The sequence below is a fragment of the Diabrotica virgifera genome, chromosome 7, assembly GCF_917563875.1.
Source record: "Diabrotica virgifera virgifera chromosome 7, PGI_DIABVI_V3a".
Classification (NCBI taxonomy): domain Eukaryota; kingdom Metazoa; phylum Arthropoda; class Insecta; order Coleoptera; family Chrysomelidae; genus Diabrotica; species Diabrotica virgifera.
The window spans coordinates 21,089,276-21,108,829 of record NC_065449.1 but is presented as its reverse complement, the minus strand read 5'-3'; positions in this window follow the sequence as shown (position 1 = coordinate 21,108,829).

The following is a 19,554-nucleotide window of genomic DNA, read 5'->3' as shown; positions in this document are numbered from 1 at the left end:
ACTGATGTGTGGTTTTGCCATGGGGGTGACTTTCACCCCTTTTCGGGGGTGAAAAAAGAAACCTTTAAAATAAGTCCTGAAATGGATAAACTGATTAATTCTAAGCAACTTTTGTTCTATACAGTTTTTTCACTAAGTCAATACTTTTCGAGTTATTTGCGAGTAAATATGTTCATTTTTCAACAAAAAAACACGTTTTTGGTGGTTTTACAAGAACTTTCGAACTGATGAAACTTACAGATCATATAAATACGACATAAGTAAAGCAACTTGTGAAGCGGTAACGATGAATTTCATTTGAGATGCTAATTAAGGGATGATTTTCCCGTTTTTTTTTACCAAAATAAAAGGGACCAACTTTGTTTTGAACGTAACTTGCTTATTTTTGATACTAAATACTTTTTCAAAAAACAAGAATAAAGTTTTTTTTTACAATCTTTAAAAAAGTTGTAATGAGTTTTCCTCAAAAAGTGCCTCATATTTTGGTTATTTTATGTTGAAATATTCGATTGGGAATTTGACAAATACGAACATGTTGTTCATTAGCTACAACTCCGCTTCTACTGGGTCTACGGACCTCACGTTTACACCATTTTTTCACTTTTTTATAGTCTATGTGTTTGCTAAGAAAATTTTTGAAATTTTTTGAAAACACTTACTTTTTGAGTTATTTCCGAAAAACCGTCTAAAAGCGTGGGTTTTTGTTGAAAAATGAACATATTCACTCGCAAATAACTCAAAAAGTATTGACTTAGTGAAAAAACTGTATAGAACAAAAGTTGCTTAGAATTAATCAGTTTATCCACTTCCGGACTTATTTTAAAGGTTTTCTTTTTTCACCCCCGAAAAGGGGTGAAATTCACCCTCATGGTAAAAGCACAGATCAATACAATATCACTTGTTTTGTTTGACATGTTAGCTACGTTTGTGCCAAATTTCATGTCAATCCAAGTGGTTTTTTTTTAATTTAGAGCAAAAACCGTGAGTAAACGTACTATAAACCGTTATTTTTGCAATAATTTATTAATAACAAAGTCAGAACGTGGTTTAAGCTATCACGAGTGGTGGCAATCGATTTAGCGTATAAAAATACTATGAAAAAGACTACAAACTTGCTGTAGATAGCGCATTATTTGGAGCTTTTCGGCGAATAAACAATTATTTTGAGTAAGTAGTCGCATTCGATTCAGCGACCAAAAATACACCAGAGAAGACCTTAACACTATCAATTTATTTACAGGGCTTCTAATAATTCCTGAAAAATACCTAATTTTGCCATAATTTGTTAATAACAATTAAACGCACCACATTTGGTCTTCCAGACCACTTCCATTGGATTCAGCGACCCAAAAAACCTATAATACCACCATCAAATCACGGTGAGTTAGAATTGCCCACGGGACCCCTATGTTGCGACTAGACTATTTGAGCGCAGCTCACGTCTATTGCTTTCCTGGACGTACTGTACTCACATTAAAATTATGACGATATTGAGCTCGTATTTTTTGTAGATGCTAATAATGTCTCTAAATTATTATTAAACTTTTCAATGTCTTTTTCCGTCATTGTTTAGTACATAACCTGGTCAATTTGTATATAATAACTACTCGTACAATGAAAACCATTTTTAACTGCATGCAATCACAGAAACAGACCAATGCCGAATTCCATACGAGTATGCAGAACATGCAACATAAGAAGCACACTACATTTTGTAATAACCTCTATTTTGTTTGCACATAACACAAAGAACAAAAACATATTGCACCACCACACCAATTCCGTGCAACAATGAAACTGGCGGTCTTAAAATAATTAGCGGGTTTTTACGAGACATTTTGTAGAATAAAGGAATTCATTAAATATTATAAAACATTTTTAAAGTTGGAAATTTTTCGGGAAATGTTTTAGGAATAATAATAAGGTTTTTAAATTAAGTTTGACGAGGAAGCGCAGAATGGGAAAGAGGATAAAAATGGAAGAATTTTGCACGGCTTGTTAGAAGCATTCTAGTTATATTTAATAAAATTTACAAGAATTGTTTATAGACCAGGGCGCATCTGTAAAAATATTAGTACATTTGGACGTTGAGAGGCGACTCAAATTTTTTTGCAGAAATTGCTTGAAAATAAATCAAATAATAATACTTGAGTTATCCTCCCTCTCAAAAAGGTCCGGAACATTGTTTAAATAATCAAAATGTCAAAAAATTAAGGAAAAATTCGATTTTTTTCTTGGTTTTTTGATTATAACTTTAAAAGTATTCATTTCCGAGAAAAGTTGTACTGACATAAAAGTTGCGTAATTAAATTTTCTACAATGTAGAATTGGTTAAAAATTTAAGAAATAGTCACCCTTGTTGCAAAATAGCAATAATTGTGAAAAAAACATACAAAAACAAGTATTCGCATTTTACGTTTTTCAACCATTTATGCTACACTTAGGACCTTCATATTTCACCCTGAAAAATTTTATGATACAATAAAACAATACTGTAAATTTCATTAAGATCGGTTTAATAGATTTTGCACAATAAATTTTGCAATCCAGCTTTCGTAAAAAAATGCATTTTTTCAAAATGTTACAGGACTGAAAATAAAGCAGATAGCAAGTTGAAAATTTTTTTGCATATAGAAGTGCACTGTACCTTTCATCTGCAATTTTGCAAAATTAAAATTGCTTAACACCACGGCGTCAGGAATTTTTTTAAATAAACATTAATTATTGGTGCTACGCGCAGGACAGCGGATAGGTTGCTATGATTGGGCATTCCAATGACCTTTGATAATGATTGATACATTTTAATTTTTATGACATTTCGATATAAATAAATAAATTTGTTTATTGCAAAATAAAAACACATACTCTATCCTTTGAAATAACACTTTTATTAGCAAAAACTTTCTTTGTTCATATATTTTAACTTACATAATAAAAGTTTATTATTTTTAAACATATGCAATTGTTTAAACAATATTTCACAAACAATAATAAAATTAGTTTGATTTTTGTGAAATTAAAAAATTAAAATACAACAAAATATAGAGTAAGAAAATAATATATTAGATAAAGATTGGAAGAAATTTTGGTGGAAATCAACCTGTGTGAATCGAACACCGCTGTCCTGCGCGTAGCACCAAAAATTATTGTTTATTTCAAAAATTTTCTGACGCCGTGGTAATTAATCGATTTTAATTTTGAAAATTGCAAATGAAAGGTACAGTACACTTCTATAAGCAAAAAAAAATTCAACCTGCTATCTGCTTTATTTTCAGTCCTGTAACATTTTGAAAAAATGAATTTTTTTTGCGAAAGCTGTATTGCAAAATTTATTTTGCAAAATCTATTGAACCGATCATAATGAAATTTACAGTATTGTTTTACTGTATCATAAATCTTTTCGGGGTGAAATATGAAGGTCCTAAGTGTAGCATAAATTGTTGAAAAACGTAAAATGCGAATACTTGTTTTTGTATGGTTTTTTCGCAATTATTGCTATTTTGCAACTAGGGTGACTATTTTTTAAAGTTTTAACTAATTCTATGTTGTAGTAAATTGAATTACGCAACTTTTATGTTAGTACAACTTTTCTCGGAAATGAATACTTTTAAAGTTATAATCAAAAAACGAAGGAAAAAGTCGAATTTTTCCTCCAATTCTTGACATTTTGATTATTTAAACAATGTTCCGGACCTTTTTGAGAGGGAAGATAGCTCAAATATTATTATTTGATTTATTTTCAAGCAATTTCTGCAAAAAAATTTGAGTCACCTCTCAACGTCCATCTCAAAACAGATTCGCCCTGGACTATTAATGATTTTAAATAAGGTTTGCATTTCGTTGATTTCTTTTTACAAAGATTTTGTTAAATAAAATTTGGCAGTCTTCATCAAACATCATTTTAAAAATCATTTTTCATTTTCAAGAAGGTATTTTTCTGGAACTGATTCAGAGAGAATATCTATTACAAGTTAGAAAAATTTAAATATTGTCTTAGAATCCAGAAAGTACCTATTAGGAGAATAGAAGGTAGAGGGTACAGTTCAGCAAAAGCATGCATTCAAGAGACATAGTGAAAAGGAAAAAGTGAAAGAACTACATGAATGATACAGTATGTTGGGCAAAGTAGTAGCACTAATATGATAAATCAAAGTCAAATAGGATTCCTGACACCAACCAGATAGAAAAAGAAACAAAATGGATGACGGAGGAAATTTTAGATTTAATGGAAGAAAGACGTCAACATAAAAACAAAGATAATCATATGTACAAACACGTGGATAAACAAATAAAACACAAAATCAAGCAGGCGAAAGAAGTACGGTTAAAAGAACAAACGTGATATTACGTACACTACCAAACATCATAACATTATTGCACAAATACACAAAAATAATCAGAATTTGGTTCTGATTCTGAAAAATAATGATAATGATACTGAAAAATAATCATAGGGCATAAAAATATACACCCTCATATCTTTCCAGCCAAAACTGGCTGTTGCCTACAACCATCAAGTACATATATGGATAGATATTTATTTATTTATCATAATAGATAATACACAAAACAGAAACATTGCACTCCACACCTGTACAAATTACATAAGAATTGTCAAGGCAAGGAGCGCTGTATAATTATCATAAAGTATTACAAAAATTTTTACAAAAATTAAAAACATGAGACTAAACAAATAAAGAAATAAGCATTGTCAAATTAAATTAATCAGAAACATTCAATATATAAATAAAAAAAGAAAAAAATAAAATAAAAACAAAAACACTGGAAGTACAACAAACATTGCCAATTGGTTTCTAGGTCTTAGTTTTAATATAATGGACTAATAATCTCTTAAAGATAGTTGCATTATGGCTATTTTTAATGTGATAAGGTATATTATTGAACTGTACAATTCCTTTATGAAACAAGCTTTTCATTGAACTGGACTTGTTGGTTGTTCTAACATAAAAATTTATTGAATTTGCAGCTCTAGTGCTATGCTCATGAACATTTGCTATCGGGACCAACTGACTGTTCAAATACTCAGGCAATAAATGGTTTACCATCTTAAATAAGAATGTCATAGATTGGACATACATAAAATGTTCAACTTTTAACCAATTTAAAGTTTTCAGCATATCTTGAATTCGAGTATATCGATTGCATCTCAATATTACTCGCATAGCCTTATTTTGGAGAATTTGAAGCCTGTCATAATTAGAACGTCCTGTATAAATCAATGAACAACAATATAAAAAGTGAGGTAATATTAACGAATTATAAATTGTTAATTTAGTTTGAAATGTCAAAAATGGTGATACTCTTCGAAAAAAACCTATTTTTTTCCCTATCTTTCTGCAAATGTAATCAACATGTTTACTAAAAGTTAGTTCCCTATCCAATATGAATCCCAAATACTTTATTTCCTGAACCATTTCAATTTTTTCATTATTTAATTTAATGTGAACATCCAAACTTAAGAATCCTAAACTTATATCATCATTATCTTTGCCGCCTTTATCCCTTTGCGGAGCAGGCTTATTTTTTTGCGGGGCTCCCTAATTGCATTTCTCCATGAGTTTCTATCTTGGGTCATATCAATACCAATCCCCTTTACCGACATGTCCTGCCAAAGCGTCTCCTCCAGGTCTTCTTTAGTCTTCCGCTCCTACTCCTTCCAGGAACTTGCAGTTCAGAAATTCTTCGTATTGGGTGACTAACGTCTCGAAGTTGAACATATAATCAAAACATCTCAACCTATAATACTTTCTCATTTTGGTATCAATTGGTGTGACCACTAGACTACCCATAATATACTCATTCCTTTTTTTTATTTGTTTTTAAATACAATCTGTTACATCACAAAAAAAAAGTAACACTAAGCATTTTTGTTGAACGAACAAATGTGAGAGGAGTTTTAGTCCAATGACTATCAACTCCTAGTAGGTTTGTATAACTAAATTGTATAACTAAATAACTATACTAAGTCACTTATTTTCACTTAAAAACCTTAAAACACTTTAAAACACTATGTTCTAAATGGCAAGTCAAGAGGAGTTCTAATTTTCAGTCTATTTAGTTGTGTAGAATTGTCTAATAAATTCATTGCTAATTCGTTGGGGTGCTTTTCCAGTCGTTTGAAATATTTATCACTGCATAATTTGATGATCATCTGCTTCACTGTCTCGATCTTCAAGTCCCTGTAAATGTCTGCATTTGGAATGAACCACGGTGCATTGTGATAGCACGAAGAACCTTGGATTGAAACCGCTCCAGTATTGCTAGGTTGCTGTCTGCTGCAGTTCCCCACAGTTCAATCCCGTATGTCCAGATGGGCCGGATGATTGCTTTATACACTAATATTTTGTTAGATAGAGATAAGGTGGATTTTCGGCCGAGTAACCAGTAGTGTTTTTTGTATTTTATTCCTAATTGCTTCCTCTTCAGCCAGATGTGTGTTCTCCATGTTAGCCCCTTGTCAAGGTGTAATCCGAGATATTTTACAGTATCATTTTTAGGAATATTCTTGTTATGCATTAGGATATTCGGTGTTTCTTTGTGACATTTAGTGAATACTACGCTAACTGATTTTGCTTCGTTGATCTTTATCTTCCATTTCTTAGCCCATATTTCCAGAATGTTTTTTACCAGAATTGCAGTGTCATCTGCGAATGTTGCGATTGTAAATTCTTCTCCAGTTGGAAATCAGCTGTAAAGATTGTGTAGAGAATTGGTCCCAAGACGCTGCCTTGCGGGACCCCAGCATTTATGTTGTGAATTTCAGACATCTTGTGTAAAATAGCCTTTCTTCGAGATATGATTTTAGTATTGTATATAGCGGCTGTGAGATTTCTTTCTTCAGTTTGAATAACAATCCTGTGTAAGGAAAGTTGAAGGGTTGGTATACAATTAACCCTTATAGTCCTTATTTAAATAATTACTGCTTCATCTGCTACAACATACTTTATTTACAAGTCTTTGAAGTGTATTATAAACAATAACATTATATCAGCCAAACCATGTCACAATTCTACGTACACTAATAAAATTCTAACGATAACGATGATCCGTATCATCGGGCGTTCACTTATATACATGATGAACTCTCGCAACCTCACGCTCGGCCTTGGTCAAGGGCGAACGATGAATGATATATGTTTTTCTTTGAATAACACGTCTTTTGTACAGGGTGATATTATAATACCACACCTGGATGCCAGACCTTGTCAAATGCTTGACTTACATCCAGGAAAATGGCATTGCAATAGCTCTTTTCCTGGAAGGCTGATTGTATCTTTTCTACCACCCTATGCGCTTGTTCAGTTGTGCCGTGGTTTTGGCGAAAACCGAACTGATGATTTGGTATAATATTGTTTGTCTGTATGTATATCAATAATTAGTCTACTTGCAATGATTTTCTCTGCCACTTTGGACATAATTGGTAACTCATTCTTAATCTGACCTTCCTTGTCAATCTACTAATCCATCTAAACTTTCTCATTTCCGCCACATGCATTCGTTGTTCTTATTTCTTCTTCACTGCCCAACGTTCAGTTCTGTACATCATAGCCGGCGTTATGACTGTTTGGGCCACAGCTTCATTGAAATTTTTCTGTCACACATCACACCATGACCAAGGTATGCGTAGATGCTTAAATATCGGAAGAAACCAGAAAAAATCAAATAGTGAATGTTAAAATATAAGAAATAAGGTGAATTCAGTGTAAATAGTAGAAACAATGAACTTATAACATGAAAGGAAGTCCTCATACAATTATGAGGAATATATAGGTAGTTAGTATTATTTGAGAGATACAGTTGACAATCCTGGAAAAATCTCAGAAATATGAGAAAGTATTTTATGACAGAAATACTTAAGGATTGTGGGTTACCATAAAAAGAAGTCCCCGGTGAATGTGTGAAGAATGTAAGTAAGAGATATGTTGCTAAAAGTAGGATCGCTAAGTCAGTACTCAGTGCTTAGTATGTTTATATTCTTATTGGTATTGGACTAGATAACAGAGAAACTACAATCATAGAAACAGGAATTTGAAAGGGTGTTGGTATGAAAATTGGTATTGGTTTGACGCAAGATAGAAACTTATGAAGATATGTAATTGGAGAACCGACCCCATATAGGGATAAAGGCAAAGATGATATTATTTTATATCATAAAATACAGTGGAACCTGCCTAATTCGAACTTCCATAATTGGAAATCTTCTTTAATTCGAATTTTTATTCTAGTCCCTACCTAGCATTTCCTATATAAGTAATGGTAAAAAGTCGTGAATAATTCGAATTATATTTTGGATAATTCGAACTTTTCTGCTATCTTTTCTGAATATCTTAGAATCTTTTGTCATTACTGAGAAGCTAAATTCTAAAAAGCAGCTAAAAATTTCGGATATCTTTGGCAAAAAATAAAGTCGGTCTTTTTTATAGCTTGTAAATGTTTTAATTGGTATTTTTGGCCGAATTTTGTTAGCTCATTTTTTTAGGTTGGCAAAACTCGGGCAAGAATAGGAACAAAAACATCTCCAATCGATAAAAATGATCAACTACTATTTTTTTGCTGATCAACTACTGATATTTATCATTTGAAGATGTTTTTGTTGGTAATTCTTGTTTTTATAGATTTATTTTTAAATTCGAAAGAAATTATTTAATTTTTGGATAATTCGAATTTTTTTAACGGTCTGAGATTCGAATTATCCAAGTTTCACTGTATAATAATTGTATTTTATAAAAATAGATTGTTTGTTATGTTTATAGGCCAGGAACCGAAGCTTTTCACCTCGCAATTTTTACAGAATGGATCGATTTGCTTGAAAATTTGAGAATAAGTAGTGGATAGTCCAACGATCAAAATCTATATGATGCCTAAAGGCGCTTTTACCATGGGGGTGGTTGCCATCACATCTCGGGGGTGGAAATTTTTTATTATATTTTGACAGCAAAAGTTGATAAAACCAGTCATTCTAAGCAAAAAATGTTCTATACATTTTTTTGATAAAATTAATAGTTTTCGATTTATTCGCTATCGACTTATTTATGATTCACTCAATTTTTGCCGTAGAAAAAATTTTTTCAAACCAAGTTCTTGGAAATTAAATAACCTACAATTTTATATTGAAACATTTTTTCCTACCTCTGATGCTAATCTTTCTGTTCTGAAAAAACTGGAATTTTTTACCAAACTACAAAAATTCGTTAAGTATTCACTTTTAACTCCAGTTTTTTAAAAACTTATCATTCTAAGCCAGTCAAATTTCTAAAATATATTAACAATACATAAATAAATAAGAATGGATAAGGCCAATGACTAAAAACACCGTTAACTTACATTATTATGCTTCCAATTGGATTTCTTCTTTTTTTTTCAAAAAAATATATTGATTTTTTAACCGTAACTTTTTTATTTTTTATCTTAGAAAGTTTAGTAAAAACAATTTGATTGGCTTTTACAATATCTGTAAGACTGTTAATACTAAATCTTTTTAAAATTATCAGTCGCAAAAAGAGGTGACTTTGAAATGGTTGGTAAAGGTGGTTTTTGCATGTTATTAGAAGTTTGAATTGTTAATAGCTTACTCAATTTTTACCATAGAAAAAATTTTTGTAAACCATATTCTTGGGAATTAAATAAGCTATAATTTTATGTTTAAACATTTTTTCATATCTCTGATGCTAATCTTGCTATTCTGAAGAAAAAACCATTTTTTCCAAACTACAAAAATTCGTCATTCACTTTTAACTCCAGTTTTTTAAAAACTAATCATTCTAAGCCAGTCAAACTTCTAGAACCTATTAATAATACATAAATGAAAAAGACCAAATAGGGTCAATGATTAATTTTAATTAGGGTGGTGATTAGGGGGTTGCTTGCGATTACTTTTCGCTGAAAAAAAATAGGGACTGTTATTCTTTTCATTATGTCACTTAATTTTTAAGCTAGAGACTTTTTTTATTTCTGGAGATAGATATTTTTAAGTACTTTAAATTAGCTTGAAAAAGTTATTCTCGAAAAATGCATAGTTTTCCCGACTTTTGACATTGAAACTACAATATTTAGCATTTGACGAAGAAGAGCCATCATATAAAAGTATAGCTCGATTACTATTGGTCTTAAAGAAAATTTAAAAAAACGGTTGTGTTTATTTTTTCAAAGGGTACATTTTTGTTAAGTAAAGTTGTTTTAATAAAACGAAAACTTTTGGAGTTATTAGCAGAAAACTTTTAAAAACATTGATATTTTCGATATAAAACTAATACTTTCGATAGCGAATAAATCGAAAACTATCAATTTTAGAACAAAACGTATAGAACGTTTTTACCAACTTTTTCGATTAAATTATAAGAACAAATTTCCACCCTCGAGATGGGGTGGCAACCACCCCCAAGGTAAAAGCGCCTTTTGGCATAGTATAGATTTTGATCCTTGGACTATCCACTACTTATTCTCAAATTTTCAAGCAAATCGATCCATTCTGTAAAAATTGCGAGGTTTTGTCCTATTTTAGGCTTCATTACTTGGACTATTAATATTTCTTATAAAACTAATCAATAAAATTGTACGTAAACTCCAGAAATTTCTTTAGAAACTTTAATTCTTTTGTAACGAAAAACTCTACACAACACTTTGTTTATAAGCACCAAAATATTTACGTTTGTGACACAACTTGCTAGATTCTTTCACTTGATTAAAGAACCGTTATTTCTATGGCTGCACAGGTGGCAAAGATAATAATCACCTTCCTTTCTAGGGTCCTTCTTCTCGCCCCAGTAAACAGTCCATACAATTATTACGGCAGGTATGCAAGCTTCTTTTGTGTTTGTACTTGTGGCATGGGATGGGTGTCTGCCCCATTCAGTTTGTTTCCAATGGAACAATAAAATAAGACCCTTCTAATCGGGCGTGTGACTCAACAATAAAATTGGATTTGTTTGAATTATTTACTATTATGATTTCATTAAAAAATATATTGTAAATTATAATTTAATGATGAACTGACGAATGAATAGAGGACTGACTATATTTGCTTTCGTCTTGTGCGTGTTTGCGTATCTGCCTGCGATTGATCAAATTCCCTAGTTTTGCTAACTAGGGAATTTTATTGAGTTAATTTATAATACAATTTTGTGATCTCTGGATTTCACTATCATAAAAGTTTTCGAATTTAGAAGTACTGTGGCTTAGAATAAAAAAAGACGATATCACAAAATGTAAACTCTACCGATCAGTCATTGTTTATATTTTACCACATAATAGGAACCACTTTTGCTTGTAATTTATAAGCTTATTAAGTACTTAATTTAATATTTTACTTGGAAATAAGCCACAATTTAAGTTGGAAATGAAATTTATTTGACGATTCGACTTCCGCTTCAGAAATCGTTGTCAAAAGCAAAATATTAATAAACTAAAGAAATTCTTGTTTATGTTGCTTCGTAAAAAATCTTCTAATAATTTAATTTTTTCTGACTTCAGATTCAATAATTCATATTGACAATTCAGACTTCAGACATATATTAAAGATTTCAATTTCTAAGAAGACGACTTTATTTAAAATGATATTGATAATATTTATGAGTTGCGTTCCTGAAACGACTTTATTGGAAGATAGTTCATTCGATTATGTACATGAAATCAACTTGAATTTAAGAATATCCGTCAGAAAAATCATAGCATGTATTTTTTTATAATTTGTCTAAAAAGCCTACCACATGCAATGATGACATGCAGTAAAATTCTCGTGGTAGTGATTCCATAGTAAATCACGAGGAAAATCCAGGAAAAAACTTCATGATACTATCCCGACATAATAAGTATTTTGGTCTTACATTCAGTTTACTCTAAAAATTAACACCAAGTTCTGATTTTATATGTATGCTAGTTTAAAATATACCTAAATAATATTACCTTAATAGTACATAAATATGAAAATATTATTAAAATATAAATGATGTAGCCTCGATATGTTATTAGCTTACATACTTAATTGTCAATTTATCAAAAATGGTGAAAACAAAATGTATGACTTGTGATGTCTCATCTCCAAATCTTCAAAGTATGTAAGAAAAGTCATTTAATTACATTGCATAAAAACTGGTCCTTCTCTTTTGAGAAAAAAAGCTAGTATTAGTTATTGTACTCTTTAACACTTTCACCAGTGGCGGATCCAGCATCATTAAGAGGGGGGGCCGATTGCCTAAATTTCTATATACAGTAAAACCTGCGTTACCGGCCACCTGCTAAAATCGGCCACCTACACTAGCGGCCAGTTTAAAAATTCCCCAAACCAATTATACGTAGACTACAAAAACTGGAAATACCGGTCACCTTTCTATATCGGCCAATGGTTCTTTCATTTTTAGTGGCCGTTACTGACAGGTTTTACTGTAATAACAATAACAATAATAATAATTTGGCTTTAAGAATACGAAGACAATGGAGAATGCAAAATACCCTAACAATACCGATTATTATGTCTACTACTGGAGTCATTCCGAAGAACCTCCTCGAAAACATAAAAAAGCTGAGTCTCTAAATGAATATCTTTATAAGACCATGCAGAAAGCTGTACATATTACTCTCGACTCGACTGCCAGATGTGTATGAAAATTGTTGGGAGATACTCCAGCCAGCATACCACGTCACCTAGGTCTCGATAACACGGAAAAAGTCACACCAGAGCTCAATCTTTTTGTTACCGCAGGTATTGGGATAAGTAAATTTTCCTCTTAGAGGGAGTGTGAACAGTATGGCTAAATCTGGATAATAATAATTATAATATAAATAATCATGTAGGCGTAAAAATGTAGATAATACAAAAGTATATTTAAAATTTTTTAATTTTTCATACAAAAATGAAATCATTTCATTTTATCTAAGTACTTAATTTGTAATAACATATTGATAATGAATAAAAAATTGAATCAAAAAATATGAAAAAAAAAATTTAAGAAACGCTTTTCTTTAGTTACGATTGACCAAAATTAAAAGTATTATAAAAAAATCAACTAAAAACCAAAAAATAATAAAAAAATGAAAAAATCTTACACATTCGTCAAAGAAAAGCATGGTGCGTCTTGATCGAATAAACGGTTTTCGCCCCACGCTTTTCTTTAACGAATGTGTTAGATTTTTTCAATTTGTTTTATTTTTTGGTTTTTAGTTGATTTTTTTAAAATACTTTTAATTTTGGCCACTCGTAACTAAAAAAAAAACCGTTTCTTCAAAAATGTTTTTTTATATTTTTTTATGTGTTAAAGACATAGGTGTTAAAGATATAAAGAGACAGAAGAACTTAAAATTACAAATTGGAAAAATAAAGCAGCAAGGAGGAAAGAATGGAAAAGAATAGTAAACCAAGCCATGGGCCTTCTAGGCCTGGAGCTCTGGAGAGCTAACTATATGTATATACAGGGTGTCAAAAAAAGCGGAACGGTCGAATATTTCGCGAAATGAACATCGGATCGAAGAACTGAAAAATACCCTTTCAGTAATTTTTAAAAATCTATCGAATGACACCAAATACGACCCCCTACTCCACCCCCTGGAGGTGGGGTATAGGCTCAATTTAAAATCGTAAATGGAAAACCCCAGTTTTTATTGAAGATTTGAACTTCTTACGTAAAAGTAAGCAACTCTTATTCGTGACATATCTTCAAATTCTGGATAGATGGCGCTATAATATATAGAATATAGAAATAGAATAATAAAGAAATAGTCTTTCTCGAGCAATACACTTCCAGATAAAAAACTAAACATCACGTGTTTAATATTTTTCAAAAACCTACCGAATGGCATCCTGTCGTGTTTGGTGGTATTCGATAGGATTTTGAAAAATATTAAACTTGTGTATTTTGATTTTTCATTTGAGAGTGTTTTTAGAGAGATTAAACCATTTCTATAAATTACCTATGGTATCACGATTAATGGTTTTCCGATTATAGCGCCATCTATCCAGAATTCGAAAAATGTCTCGAATAAAAGTTGCTTACTTTTACGTAAGGAATCCAAATCTGCAATTAAAACTGAGGGTCTCCATTTAATATTTTAAAGTTACCCCCATCCCACTTTCAGGGGGTCGAGTGGGGGGGTCATGTTGGGTATCATTTGATAGATTTTTAAAAATTATTGAACACATATTTTTCATTTTTTCGATTCGATGTTCATTTCGCGAAATATTCAACGGTTCCGCTACTTTTGGGTTGGGACACCATATACATAATATATAAAGTTGATGAAAGAAAAATAAATATAATATGTAGTGAATTATCATTAAAATTAAAAAAAAAACTACAAAATGAGACTTTATAAGTTAACAACTTACAGTAGTTTCGGAAATGTAATAATGAATTAAACGAATGTAATTCTCAAAAAATCAAAATAACTACTTTTCTTTTTTTAATGCAAACAAATTCAAGTCGAAATAGTTTTAATGTTATTTCGTAATGGGAAAGTACATCATGTGACACCTCATTTAAAAGCGTTTGAAATACTGATTACAAAAATGTATAATACCTACATGCGCAAAATTTTGGTCAAATGCTTTTTAAACACATTCATTTTCTTCGAATCCTGAGAAAGCTAATACGAGAATTTTTGAAAAATTTAAACGCAGAATAAAATACCTATTAAACTATTACCGAGGGCCGAAAGTCCATTAGAATAAACAAAAGGTTTCTTGTGAATGATATAAGTATTTGAAATTAAAAATCATACTCAATTTTCTCTTCTTTTTCACCCCTGTAACTTATTAAAATAAACATTATAGAAGTTTTCAGGGACTTTGGTCCCTCGGTAATAATGTAATCTTGCATTTTGTGTTTAAATTTTAAAAAAATACTTATTAGTTTTCTCAGGATTATAAAAAAATGAATGCATTTAAAAAGCATTGGACCGAGATTTTGCACAAGCATTACCTATACATTTTTGTAATCACTATCTCAAAAGCGTTTAAATGAGGTGTCACGTGATGTACTTTCCCATATGAAGTTTAAAATTTAATTCATTACCATAATTTTATATGTGGATGATTGCATCCCGTGACATAAATGACTATCTATCGTACTCGTGCATAAATACTCACGTCTGTCAAACGTGATATAGAATAAACTTATATAATATATAAGACATACATTTCATGCATATATACCTAAGACATACCTTTTTCCATAAAACTCTCGAAAGTAGAATTGGTATTTACTGCATCATCGTTGATTTGTATCGGACACACTGAAAAATCGCATGACTTGTTTTGAATGCTCTCAGAACTTAAATTTGCTCCAAGATCAGTAGGTGTCAGTCATAGTATGATCTATCTGATAAGATATACCTTGTACATATTTATTATCTTCATTACTATTAATATTATCACTATCACCCAAATTACGTTGATTTTTAACAAAATAAATAATCAGCTATATTGCGACATTTGAATTTTTACTTTTCAAGTTCTCGGTAGAAGCTTATTTTCGTTTATTTGACATTTTATAACTTTTCGTAAATCACAAACTATATTAATATAGAAAAGAAGAATAAACTCAAAATAATATTAATCACTCTAACAATTTACAAACTAAGATCTGTACGAATCAGAATGTTACTTGCATCAGAGATGTTACTTACTTGCATCGATACACAAAATACACTAAAATGACTAATAGACTAATAATTAATAAGCAAAGGGTGTTTTTTTCGTGGTCAGCAATCGGCGTTTGAACATAATACATTTATATTTTCGGCAAATTAATATAGTTTTGCTGAGCGCGCTATTTTCGAGAGATTTTCGAAGAATCCGTTATCTGCAACCGATTTTATAATTATACGAGAGTGGACATGCTTAGGTATGCGTTCACAGTATATATAAGTACATTACATATTTGTTTAAATATGCTTATTGTAATCATTTTTAATTCTTAACGTAGGTATACCTAAGAATTATAAATTACTCATTTCAAAAAAATATATTTATATGTAATTCATATAATATTGTAATTTTAAAACATGTATAGTTATCCATTTGAAAAATAAATGAATGTTTTTGTAATCTTTATACAGTAAAACCTGTCAGTAACGGCCACTAAAAATTAAAGAACCATTGGCCGATATGGAAAAGTGGACGGTATTGCCAGTTTTTGTAGTCTACTTATACTTGGTTTGGGGATTTTTTAAACTGGTCGTTAGTAAAGGTGGCCGATTTTGGCAGGTGGCCGGTAACACAGGTTTTACTGTATTATAATTAAAAAAAAAAATAAATCACTTGGGTTGAGAGGGGGGGCCGATCGCCCCCATCGCCCCCCCCTGGATCCGCCACTGACTTTCACTAATTCACTTTAACAATCAATTTAAGAGCGGTATATTTCATGACTATCTAAAAATTATAATCACTTAAAACAAGTGTGTAGGTAAACTTTTCCAGCTGTTTCAAGAGCATTATCTAAAATTCCCAAGTGCAATCGGGTACATGCCATAAAGGGAAGCCACGTTTCTATTTATCTGCCAATTTATCACTAGTCAACATTCCTAGGAAGTCAGCAGATAACCAAATGCACTCAGCCTGATTACCAGTTATCATTTACGTTAATTTCTCTCCAAATTGGGATTCGTTACATTACCAGCGAAGCAGACAACAATTTGTCATTTTAACGTCAAATTAGAAATCAATGACCCCACTAGAGGATAGCAACAAAATGCAGGTGCAACCGAAATGGCCCAGACAGACGGCCATGCTGTCATGCAAGGAGCATAGCAGGAATTTTAAGGTTAGGAAACGCAGGAAACTTCAGATATCGCCAATCTCAATGAAAATCGATAAAAACATTCATGAAAACGCAACAAAAACAAAATAAATAAACATTAATTGACACACTACCTTTGATTGCATTTGAAAGGCACAATAAACACAAAATACTCACATTTAACCAGTTATTATGGCATTTAATTATATATTTATATGTATATTTGACATTCTAAAATATTATTGGTTGTAACTGACCTACTCCTTCATAACCATTAACAGTTAAATGAAGAAATTGTTCCTATTTCTTTAAAATCAAGAAATATTCGAGTGTCATGCATCTAAACAAGGTTTCGTAGTTTTTTTATAGATAGCAGGAAAGATGCACACATTTGACAGGTCGAGCATGAATTAAAAAGGGGTCTAATTATGTTTTTTATTTACCTGTTGCCAGTGATCATCCAGAGAAGGTCGTGCTGAGAAGTATCCAGTGTCGTGAATGTCCTGGAGCTCCCTGAAGATGTCAACGCTCGGAAGTATATCCATGATGTTGCACGTTACACAAAAATCTCACAAAAACCACACATGAGTGACTGTATAAAATCCCTGGTTGTTGTATCACGTTGTCGGCATTCTATAACCTAATTCTAACACATAGAAGACTGAGCAGTAACAATAACAGTACTGCTGCTACACTACAGTTGTGTTTCACTTAATAACAAAACAAATACACACTGATTTTATTTAATATATAGAGTTAAATGCATAGGAAACCCCGGCTAGTCTAACAGTATATTAGTAGAGTTCATTTAGATTTTAAATGCGAAAGTTTCAACAATTCCAATAGTATTTAAATTGAGATTTGTGGTATTTAAATCTATAGCGAAGCAAAAAGTTTCTCTCTGTACTGACTGCAGAGCCTCGCGGCACCACGACTGATCTAGTGGTCTATGGACATTCGTCTTCCTCTGCCATGGGTAGAATGTAGAGGTGGGGAACGGTTATCTTTAGCGGTAACGCTTACTGGATGCTACACAATCTGTATTGATTAAATTCTACCCACAAATTTAAAGTTTTTCTCTGAAATTTATTTATTTTGAGATTATATTAGTAGTGGACTCATATATTTTTATTTTAATATTAATGTATTTATAAAACTATTTTGATAATGTTGGAGTAGAAATAAATTAAAAATTAAAAAAGTTCTAAAATAATTGTTCTCTTTTCATATGCCTAAGTTAAATGTTATGTTAATATGGGATTTAAAAAAATAAAAATGACTAACTAAAAAAAATTGTTCTTTTTAATTTGGCATATCACTAACTGCTACTGGTATACTTAAAAAGGTAATAGATATACATGTATGTACCTGTATGTACATGTATGTATGAATAAAATAATTATCTTAAAAAAATACTCAAGCGTTGTATTGAATTTCTTCTGTTTGTTTTTGTTTGCTTGATGGCAATATTTATCAGCTAATGCTTTCGATCTTCTATTAGTCTTAATTTGGTCCATTTTTACCTTATGATTTGTGTTTTGTCCATAAATTTGTAAGATTTTCTTTTTTTTTTCTTCATTGTTTACTGTTTTCTACTAGACAGATGTTGTTTGTGTCCGGGTTTCTTATTTTCTATTAATTTTTGTCATGGGGATCTACAGGGGGGAATGTAACGAGGTCCAAACCCCCAACTAGGTCCAAAATTAAAGAAAACAATATATAATATAATATATTGAGATAAACACCAATAAAGGTTTAATTCTCATGATATCTAAAAACTACTTAGGAGATGCTTAGCAGAATTCTAGCAATTCTTATTCTATAATCCTAATATAATATTATGCTATATTAACTTATTAATTATAAACTAACTAACGTAAATATTAAACATATTAAAAATATAAAAATCAAATTATAAACTAACTAACGTAAAGACCGAAATTAAAATCTATTATAATACATATATAAGTAAACCTGTGCTTTTGCCTGATGTGGTATTCCCACTGACCAGTGGTCAATCCTTATAAAGTATACTCCATCTAATTTACTTACCGTTGCACGTCATCCGCGTCATAGCCCGTGACCTCACATGATACCAACACGAAATATTTAGGCGGTAGGTGTGTTCTTTTTAGAATCACGTTGCCGAGTACACTGGCTTTACAGCCACTAGACATATTTTATTATGTACGCTTAGAAATAATATTTAAAGATTTCTATTAATGTTAACTTAAAGAAATACACAATATTATGTTTCATTTAATTTGTATAAATGGATTATAAAGCGTTTTTATGAAGCACATTTGTTCGAAATACACTGTAGCTATAATCGAACGAAGGTGATATTTTGGCATAAATTGGTAACATTTATTTGACAGTTGCGGTGATGACACTTCATATTTGTTTATATTTTTTACTATAAGTATTTGTTTCATGATATTTACTGTTTTTATTATGTACTTGAATGTAAGATTATAGCTTAATTCTTGTTTTCTATTTCTAAAGTTTTTAGTTATTTACATTGAATATTAATTTGTTTTGCTGTATAATTCACTTCCGCAAAAATTGTGTGATGTATTTGATTTAAAATGAATTCAAGAATTTTTTGTAATTGGGCAACAATGTCAACTTAGATGTCTATCGTAGATAATGACGTGCAACGGTAAGTAAATTAGACGGACTGTATGTAGAATAAGTAGGATAGAAAATGTTAAGTAGATAGGTATAGGAAAATATATTGTAAAATAAATGAGCTAAATTGGTGAATCGGCGAATGAGCCTTGAAGGGCCCGTAGTCATACAACTC